The sequence below is a fragment of the Octopus bimaculoides genome, unplaced genomic scaffold (assembly GCF_046866305.1).
Source record: "Octopus bimaculoides isolate indiv1 unplaced genomic scaffold, ASM4686630v1 contig304, whole genome shotgun sequence".
Classification (NCBI taxonomy): Eukaryota; Metazoa; Mollusca; class Cephalopoda; order Octopoda; family Octopodidae; genus Octopus; species Octopus bimaculoides.
The window spans coordinates 10,001-21,000 of NW_028315553.1; the positions used below are offsets into that span (position 1 = coordinate 10,001).

At 37.4% G+C, this 11,000-nt stretch overlaps 1 long non-coding RNA gene across 1 annotated transcript; it reads left to right on the top strand.

Moving 5' to 3' along the window:
* Positions 1-4,027: 4,027 nt before the first annotated feature.
* LOC149128959 (uncharacterized) lies at positions 4,028-5,782 on the top strand. Its single transcript, XR_016240609.1, has 2 exons — positions 4,028-5,159; positions 5,244-5,782. It is a non-coding gene; the product is annotated as an uncharacterized LOC149128959 (long non-coding RNA).
* The last annotated feature ends 5,218 nt before the right edge of the window (positions 5,783-11,000 follow it).

The following is an 11,000-nucleotide window of genomic DNA, read 5'->3' on the forward strand; positions in this document are numbered from 1 at the left end:
CTGGGGAATTGAACAATTATTTTATTAACTGTAGAAAGTGGAATCACCAAGTTTTTCTGTGGTTTTAGGCTAAGTCAACCTTGAAATTGACCCAGTATATGGCCTCTTTGTAATTCGGACAGTTCCAAGGCTTCTTTTGTACATGGCATGATTAAACAGTCATTTAGAACACGAAACATACAAATGTCAATTAATAAAAAAAGATAAAGCTCAAATTAAAATAACCACAAGACGAGGTGTTATGGGTGTCTATTTACTTTTGTCGTGTTTGTGTACAAATGAATAATTTGATAGAACTGCACTCTAAAAGACATAAACAAAAAGAAACCCTTTAGTAGAAAACCCAGAATTAGTCACAGTAAGGTTATCCAACTGTTAAACCTTTTACTTTTCAAAACCATGCTACGATGGAAAAATGTACATAGGTATGAAACTTATTTTACACATGTATTGATGCATATAAAAGATGAAATTATGTTGTCTACATTCTTAAATACTTGCAATCAATTTATTGTAAGAACATAGAATTTTGACAGTTTTTCTGGAGTTGTTGCTTATCTACAATAATCTGATAAATTCGATTGTCATTGAGTTTCCTCTCGACACAAATATCTATTTTAAGGCACAATAAGAAAATGACTCTCCCCAGACACAAAGGAATATGCTTCAACACACGAAATCCCATAAAGAAATCCTGCAAACCAAATCCAGAAACGAAATATATGTACATATATACATATATATATATATATACACATATATATATATATATATATATATATACATATATATATATATATATATATATATATATACATACATGATGGGCGTATTTCAGTTTTTGCCTACCAAATCCGCTTACAAAGATCTGGTTGGTCTAAGGCTACAGTAGAAGACATTTGACCAAAGTGCCATGTATTGGGACTGAACCTGGAACTATGTGGTTGGGAGGCAAACGTCTTACCGCTCAGCCATGTGCATGTGTGTATATAAATACGATTGATTGTGTGTGTGGGGGGGGGGGGGAGAAATATTTGAAAACATTGTGGTGAGAGGAGAGAGAGAGGGAGAGAGAAGGTGGAAGAGATGGAGAAGAGGAGGGGCAATGACACAGGAAGCAGTTGCCCTGATGAGAAAGGAATCCTGGGGGCAGAAACACGGAAAACAATAAAATTTTCATTACACCGGTTCTAACAATATTTGTGACAACAACAACAACAACAACGTTAATAATAATAACAATAATAGTCACTGTACCAAAACCTAATGGATTCTGATTTCGTTCAAATATACATGCGAATGTATATGTACACATACAGGTAAGTGTGTGTGTATGTATATATATATATATCTATCATCATATATATCTATATCAATCTATATATATATATATACACTCACACACACATGTATATATATATATATATATATATATATACACACACACATAAAAATATATAAATTCAATTGGGGTATTGACTTTGTAGTTTGCTTTATAAAGCTTGTCTACAGGTATTGGCTATCAGATAACATTTTACAGGGAATATTGATCGCATCGCTCAACATGCATCTGTAATCCATAAAGTACCAATAAGCTTTATATAAATATAAATATTAACAAAGAGAATGGACAGAGAAGACTTGCCATTTGTCAATATTACTGGATTAATACTGATTCAATCTATTATTTCATATATTATATATAGTAATATTTCAGCAATGATTTTCTGGTAAAAAAATGAAACAATTGTAGCATTATGCCAAAAGATGTGTTGCTCAACCCATTCTCTTTCTTAAAACTTATATATATATATACATATATATATATATATAAGTATTTATATATATGTGTGTATGAATGTGTGTGTAGATGTATGTGTGTGTGTGTATATATATATATATATATATATATATATATATATATGTATGTATGTATATACATATATATGGACACACACACACACATACACACACACAAGTATAGGCACAAGAGGTTTGATTGTGAAGTTTGTGGTGAGCAATGAAAAGAGTGAGAGTGGCAAATTCTCTCTCCTCCGACCCCCGCCACTGCTCCACCATCACTGTCACCCCATTCCCACCACGACCCCCTCTCCTTATCACAATAACTATTTAGAGTCCTTCGATGGCTCATCTATCGCCTGCTGCATCAGTCGTAGTTGTTCCGAGATCTCAAGAAGCTGTTTGGCCATATTTTTATTCAACTTGCGAGGGGCTGGACCTGCCCCTTGCTTGTTTGAAGCTTGCTTCCCCACTTGTGGTTTTTCCTCAGTGTCTTGAATGATATGTCTGGAAAATGGAGAGAGAGAGAGAGAAAAGCAGAAAATTAATATAGAAAATAAAAAACAATGAATTACGTGCCAAAAACCAAAAAAAAAACAAAGAACATAAACCTTTCTACACACACACACACACACACACACACACACACACACACACACACACACACACACACAAAGTCATAAATGACAGAAACAGTTTGATGAAATTTTATTTAATAACAAAATTCCAATATCTTGACAAATTATTTTCTAACTTAAAAGCATGTAAATAATTTATATTATTCTATAGACTGAGAAATAAATATACACTCCTTGTTGTTTTCTCTTCTCCTATATATTCTATGTGTTTTGTAGAACGATGCATTAAGGAGCTTTTCTAGGAGCTCCACAGGATTACTTGAATGCCATGAAGATTCCGTCCAGATTTTCTGATTGTTTATGTTATTTGGGGATGTAATGTCGGTGGAGTTGCCTCCCCTTGTCCGTCTCTGGTTTGTGTTCGATAAGCCTGGGTTCATTTCTGTGTATGTTTTTGCTTTATTTTCCTTCAGCAAGGGCTTATCCGATGCCTATTCTACGATGAACTGTGTTTCGTAGTTAATAAACAAATTGCTTTGTCTTTGCCAGCCTTGTAGCGAGTTTGTTTCTTCAGCTTCACAAGTTGTTTGCCACAGTTTAAAGACACTTTCCAAGCGTTGACCATCTCAATGTTTCTTTAATTCGTTGTAGATTTCCTCATCTATGTCCTTCAATTTCTCTTCATTGCTCAGGGCTCTAAGCTTAAGCAGTTCTATTTCTGTCTTCATGTTTTCCAAGTGTTAGTTTCTCCCTTAATTGTCTTTGTTGGTCCTTTTCGTTTGGAATACGTTTAATTTGGGGTTATATATTGTGAATTAAATATATGTGTGTATACACACACACACATATAATATATATATATATCCAAAAACGAAATATATATATATATATATATATATATATATATATATATATATATATATATATATATATATATATATATACCAGGTTTACAAGAACGGAACCAAGGGATAAGCCCTGCTTCCCCAGGAATTACAGTGTACGCCCCAGCTAGTATATACATGTGTACATAGGTAAAACAGTAAGGTGCGATTTGAGGGAGATTTGGGTGCTATTTCTACCAGGTCTGGCTACTATGTAGAGGTCTCCATTGGATCATACATACATATATACATAGATAAGAGAGTAGGGTGTGATTCGAGGAAGACAAATGTGGGTAAACGGCAGGATACCGTGTTCCAGGAAAAATGTAATGGAAACGGTAAAACTTCATAAAGAGTGATATTGCAACAGTTGCATAGAACCATGATGTTAGAGCAAAATTAGGCTTTTGTGTCGGTGCGCGCACGTATGAGAGAGAGAAAGGCCGAGAGATAGAGTGAATGAAGGTGATGATGGATGCCTTTGAAGGTCGATACTTGGATAGAGAAGGTGACATCGTCATGGTCGTTGTATGAAATGTTTACTTATAGATCACTTATGAACGGCTAAAACAAGCGAAACAGCAGGTTCTACACACCTGTTGTATACGTTGGTCTTGTTTTTTCGCTTTAAAGTAAGCGATTCTTATAGAAGCAAACACGATATTGAATAATTCTCCGTCATACGTCTTCTAAAAGCTTTAAACATACTTCCAAACTGGGACTTCGTCTAGGTTTATCTACGTGTGTGTGTGTGTGTGTGTGTGTGAACATCACATCAGCAACACTCATCATCATCTTCTTCCCAATATTTGTACCCTTTAAAAAGAAGCAGTTGTTGCTATTTTTCCGAATTTATTTTACATTGAGTGCACCCAGATTGCAACTTTTATTGTACTTTGCACCAGAGAACATTATAGATTATCTGAAAACAAAACATATTGCCAATGAAAAAACCGTCTGCTTGCACACATTTAATCATCATCATCATCATCATGGTTTAACGTCCGCTTTCCATGCTGGCATGGGTTGGACGATTTGACTGAGGACTGGTGAAACCGGATGGCAACACCAAGCTCCAATCTAATTTGGCAGAGTTTCTACAGCTGGATGCCCTTTCTTAAGCCAACCACTCAGAGAGTGTAGTAGGTGCTTTTACGTGTCACCTGCACGAAGGCCAGTCAGGCGGTACTGGCAACGGCCACGCTCAAAATGGTGTCTTTTATGTGCCACCCGCACAAGAGCCAGTCCAGGGGCACTGGCAGCGATCTCACTTGAGTCGCAAAACTTGGGTTGTTGGATGTTATGACACCACAACCAGAAAAAGGATTTCTTCAACGTCTACTCGATAGGAGTGCAGAGATGTTGGAGAATGTTATCAGACAAAACGTTCTTGCAGAAAATTTATGACTGACAATTTGGCAAGCTATTGGAATCTGCATATACTCGGTTCCATTCACCAGACGGTAAATCGTTCCCCAAATTTCTTAGATCGGTCATCGGGGCATGTAAAAATCAGCGGAGGTAAAGATTATGGGAGATTATTTTTGTTGGTTTTATTTTGAAATGAAAACATAATATCAAGGTACGATTCAAGAAGATTGGATCCAGGGCGCGCATCCGCGCATGCGAGACGTGACTAGTGGATCCTACGACTACCTAGCGCGCGTGCGCCACGCACAAAACATGTATGAGGGTGTTTGCGTTTTGTTTACAATGTGTTTTATTTACTTTGTTCAAAAAACCCAAAACAAACCGTCCTGCATGTTTTGTGCATACATGCATTGGCAATAGATTGTTATTGTAGGATCGACTAGTCACGACTCGCGTGCGCGTGCGCGATAGCAGGTGTGTTCGCCAATTAACGGCGGTGAATTGGAATGTGTGGGGAAAAAAAGGGGTAAATTTCAAACATTTCTCTCGTTCAACACCCGACAAAGCATAAACCACAAAATTCACCTTTATTCTGTCCTTCTATCTCCAGAAAATCGAAAAATACAAGTTATTCGCTGAAAAATTCTTGCAAAAGAAGCCAAAACCATTTCACAGCTGATGTCTTCTGCTGAATCGCAGACATTTTCGAACAAGGTAAGGCAAAGAGATTTCCTTTTAATTGGCTTTCGCTTGTTTCAAAAAAGACAAAACAAAACACTAACATGCTTTTGCTTTTGTTCAGACTTCGGTACTACTAATTTTTATAATTTCAGCATTCGTTTATTATTGTTTTCAAACGTATTTCTGCCAAATGTCATTTATAAAACATGTTTAAAGAAAAAGGGGGCGGATGCAGTCACGCCCCTCACCTTCGAAAATGTGTTTTTTAGTGAAAGGTTTCTTCGGAAACGTGTCAGTTTATTATTACATGTGTGTTTATATAGATGTCTGTAGGTATATAACGTGTGTATTCGTCTTTCTATAGCTCGAGAGAGAGAGAGAGAAAGTTGTAATGGAATTGAAGGCTTGTAATGGCTGTGGAGTATCTCTGGGTCAGTTCGTCGTACTTTATATTGTCTGATATCGTCTTTAAATCACATTTCACCTTCCAACACTTATAACCCCTCCTCAATCTCAATATTTCGTCGTTTTTTTGGCTTTCGGACACCTGAGTGTTTTGTCCATCCATCGACATGCACAAATCTTGCAGTTCTCCATTTTGTTCTCTTCTGGATCCCTTCCTGGTCTACGCCTTTCAAACACGCGCGAAACAATTTCCAGTGGGAGGGGGGAGCCTGTTGAGCCTTGTGTTTTTTTGTATTTGTTTTTTTTCTCTTGCTTTGTATCGGAGGGGAATGGGCGGAGGGGGTGTCTGAGAAGGTGGGGTGGGGCGGGGTGTATGGCTTGGGGTTCTAATTCAATCTGTCCTTTCTTCCTCTTCCTTCAGCTACCATCCACTGTTCTTTGTTTCTCTTTTCTTCCTGTTGCACCTTCTCCGGCCCCTTTCTAACTTCTTCCTGACTTCTCTGCTTCTGCAGAGGCCTGTTTTAGCCACATTTAAAGCAACGAGGGGTTCTGCCCTCCACCCCCACTCTCAACACTACGTCTCCAATGGTCACCGTTTCCACCATATTTTCAGTGGTTCTGCCAATACCCAATATGATCAGGTCCAATGTTTGCTCTTTCCATACAGAATTTTCTGTTTTCGTGGCCTGCAGGATGGCTATTTCTTCTTTACTTCCGAGAAGAACAGCCGCCACAACCCAAGCCACATCTGTTTCTGGTGGGATTCTCTCCACCCTAATCCTAGAAGTCCTTCTTCCAAGATATGTAGGTTACTGTGGTTACAGCATATTCTTTTGCTTTTCCTGCCTTCTTGAACCACAATTGTTCCAAATCTGCTTCCTCTGCCTCAACATTTTCAATTTTCCTTTCTTCCACTGAGTACACCTTATATATTTACCGTTTTCTTACCCATATTTTCCAATACTTTCTGGAGTAGGGACAACTTAGCATCACCATCGATCCTACGTGCCATCTCCTCATATTTCTCCATGTTTGTCAGGTCCACCTCCTTTTTTGTGACTTCTGTCACTTCAGCAAATCTTTCTTCTTCCTTAAACACTTGTCCATCCTATCAACTGCTCGTACGAGCCCCTCCTCCGAACAGGACAATTTGGACCCCCTAAGGTCTGAATAGAACATGTTCCTTACTGTTGGCATTGCTGATCCTGCTTAAGGCGGAGAGAAAGCACAAGACAGTCGACCCCTCCTCACACAATCAACAAATACACCAACACTATGTAAAAGCGTGAGAGGAAATGGGAAAGAAGAAAGAGAGCGAATGTCTTAATTCTCCTGCTTAAATAGTCGGTGCCGATGGGAGTCTTGCCGATGAGTCTTGCTGTTGTATTAGATTGATAGATAGAGAGATATTGATATATGTAAATATATATATGTGTATATATTTAAGTGCAAGATCTCCGGATCAAGGTGTAGGAAGTGAGTAAGCTTCAAGCAGTCCATAGTAGAAAGTATAAAAAGCAACTTTGAAGAACATTAGTGGTTTATTGTAAATGTTTTCCAAAATTAGGGAACAGAGGAGATAAAATCACCAGCAGAACCTCAGAAATAGTAATTAGCCTAACGAGGGGTACTCCACTAGCTACTGATAAGGGTGAATACACCTTAGTTAAATGAAGGTTACATTGTTGTCAAAATATCTCAAATTAACTTGCAAGAGAATAAGGTTCTGCTAGCTGGGAGACATATGTTACTGGGATTTGTACCTGTTCCAATCCCTAAATTTGCATGTGTCTGTAGCTATATGTGTGTTTGTGCATGTGTGTGTGTGTGTGTGTGTGTGTGTGTACATGTATTCTTTTACTCTTTTACTCTTTTACTTGTTTCAGTCATTTGACTGCGGCCATGCTGGGGCACCGCCTTTAGTCGAATCAAATCGACCCCAGGACTTATTCTTTGTAAGCCTAGTACTTATTCTATCGATCTCTTTTTGCCGAACCGCTAAGTTACGGGGACGTAAATGTGTGCATCGGTTGTCAAGCGATGGTGTGGGGGACAAACACAGACATACAAACATATATATATATATATATATATATATATATATATATGTATGTAGAAGAGAAGAGATGAGAAAGGAATAAACGATCATCTTCTGAACTTTCTAGGATGATTGCTCCTTCCTTTGTCATTCCTTTTCTTATTACTGCTCCCTACATGACTAATGTGTCATTCTGGTGTATATTCAGTTTCACACCAGGTTATTTGGATCTCAATGCCTTAGCAATATATTCTTTTACTTGTTTCAATCATTTTGATTGTGGCCACGCTGGAGCACCACCATTTAGTCAAAGAAATCGACCCCGGGACTTATTCTTTGCAAGCCTAGTACTTCTGTCGGTCTCTTTTAATGTATTTTAATTATCATGTGCTTTTCAAGAGGCTTTTATAATTGAAGATTTCAACTTCACAATTCAGTCTTAATTCACTGTGAGATACACGTTTCAAGGTTGTATTAATGTCCAACAGAAGTGTACCCCAACACCGTAACTTTGTTTCCTCATAGCTGCATGCAACAAACATGAATATTTGAAGATAAAATTCTTTACAAATGGAGTAGATTACAATTGTATCTGGATTTGTTGTGAAAAAAAGTTTTGAAGGAGGGTGAAAAGAGGAGTTTCAGATAAATCACCCATGGGTTGTGAATAAAAATAGGGAAACAGAATACTTTGAGAGAAAAACCCCACCCTTTTTTTTTTTAAAGCTAATTTCAATAAGGCAAACCCCCATCTGTGTCATAAACAGATTCACTGTAGACACAATAAACATATGGTCCTGTGATATTGGACTGGGGTGGAACAGTTCTCCACTATCTACTTGAAGCTCTTCTATAGGCACTGTACTAAAAATAGCAACCCTTTATATTCTTAAGGTAGTGATATACAAAAAAGAAAACTTAATAAATTTATCATACAGACAGAGACATGGCTGTGTGGGAAAGAAACTAATTTTGTAATCTCATGGCTTCAAGTTCAGTCCCACTGCATAGCACCTTGGGAAAGCGTGTGTATATATATATACATATATATATTGATTGAAGTGTACAGTATTATAGCACTATGTATCCATTGTGGCCATCCTTACCAGTCGGTTTTGCACTTGGGGCTTAATAGGTTGTTAGATAGCAGTCCAATTATGTAACCGTGCACTCTTCAGAGCAGCTCTACTGTCTGTTTTGTATGGTTTCTATGACTGAATGCCCTTCCTAACTAATGCCAGCCACTTTACAGAGTGAACTGGGTTCCTTTTTATGTGGTGCCCATGCACATATGTTAGGACATTACAATATCAGAGAAGTATTTCAGTTGATTTCACCAATCAGGCTCCCACACGACAGCAGAAAATCCCAATCCTGGTGCTTGTTAGAAGAAGGGCTTGTGCAAACAAAGAAGATTGTGCTGAAAAGGATTTGTTGTATATATATAATATATATACATGGGTTGCATGGAGGCAAAGTGACTGAGTCCCTTTCAAGTGTTGGGCCTCATGGAGGCAATGACTGAGAAGACCCATCAAGCTGAGCAAAACCGCAGTTGTGGCAGATACTGGTACAGTACAAATTGGCATGTAAGGGCATCCAGCTATAGAAAACCATGCCAAATCAGAGAGGAGCCTGGTGCAGCCTTCCAGTGTGCCAACCCAGTCAAACCATCCAACCCATACCAGCATGGACAATGGACGCTAAATGATGATGATGATGACACACACAATAAATACATATGTGTGTATACATATATATATATATATATATATATATATATATATATATATATATATATATATACATATATATATATATATACATATAATTATATATATATATTTCGTTTTTTTGGATTTGTTTTGCAAGACTTTTTTATGTCATTTCGTGTGTTGAAGCATCTTCTGTTGTGTCTGGGGAGAGTCATTTTCTTATTGTGCCTTCAAATTTAACACTCACCGGTAACATTTCCACTTATTTCTTATTTTTATTTTCCTAAAACTTTCGTTGCGTCTTGCAAACTTATCAATAGTCTTGACTCTGTCCGTTATTTATGCATGTGTGTGTCTCAGTGTGTGTGTATGTATGCGTGCATGTGTGTGTATGTATGTTTGTGTGTGTGTGTATATGTATATATGTATGTATGGGTGTGTATGCATACATGTATGCATTCTGCATATTCCTGTGTGTGTGTGTGTGTGTGTGTGTGTGTGTTGCTGCTATGTACCATGTTTTTATGTATGGGTGTACATCTCCATATGTGTGGACATGTGTCTTTGTGTGAAGTAAAGTGTGTGTGTATATGTGGTCATGTGTTTCAGTGTCTATGTGCATATGTGGTTGTCTGTTCATATACCCTATGTACCTACCCGTCTGTATGTAGACCCGTTGGTTTACATATACATACATGTGCATGCACACACACACACATACACACACAGACATACATACATCTATCTGCATAAAAGCCCATATATACACACATGGAAGAAATCATGCTTACATATTTGCATTAATATGAATGCTTGTGATATCCTAACGATGTCACATGGTTAAATAGATGCTGCAAATTCACCTCCCATTTGACCAACAATTCTGTCAGCTTGCTGCCTTATATGTACACACACATACACACACACACACACACGGAGGCTTCTTCCATTTTCCATCTATCAAATCCACTCACAAGCCTGTAGTAAAAAACACTTGCCCAAGGTAGCACGTGGTGGAACTGAACCCAGAACTATGTGGTTGTGTGTGTGTGTGTGCATATATGTATGTATGTATGTATGTAAGTGTATAATGAAAAAAAACTGAGTGGTTGGGATAGTGTTTTCAAAGAGATGGAGAGAGAGAGAGAGAGAGAGAGAGATGGGTGTAGCTGATTGGCCAGTTTAGTGATCGCTTTGATGGCCAACAAAAAACAACAACAATAACAACAGAAACATTAATAGCAACAGCGACAAAAAGTGTATTATGTGTACATATATCTGTGTATATATATACATATATATGTGTGTGTGTGTATACGTATATATATATATATATATGCATACATATACATATATATTATGTGCATCTATATGGGTATATATATATGTGTGTGTGTATGTATCTATGAATTATTGTGTATATGTATATATATGTGTGTACATATATATATACATATACACAATATGTCTACACACACACATACATACATACATTTATATACATACATATACATACATGTATATATAC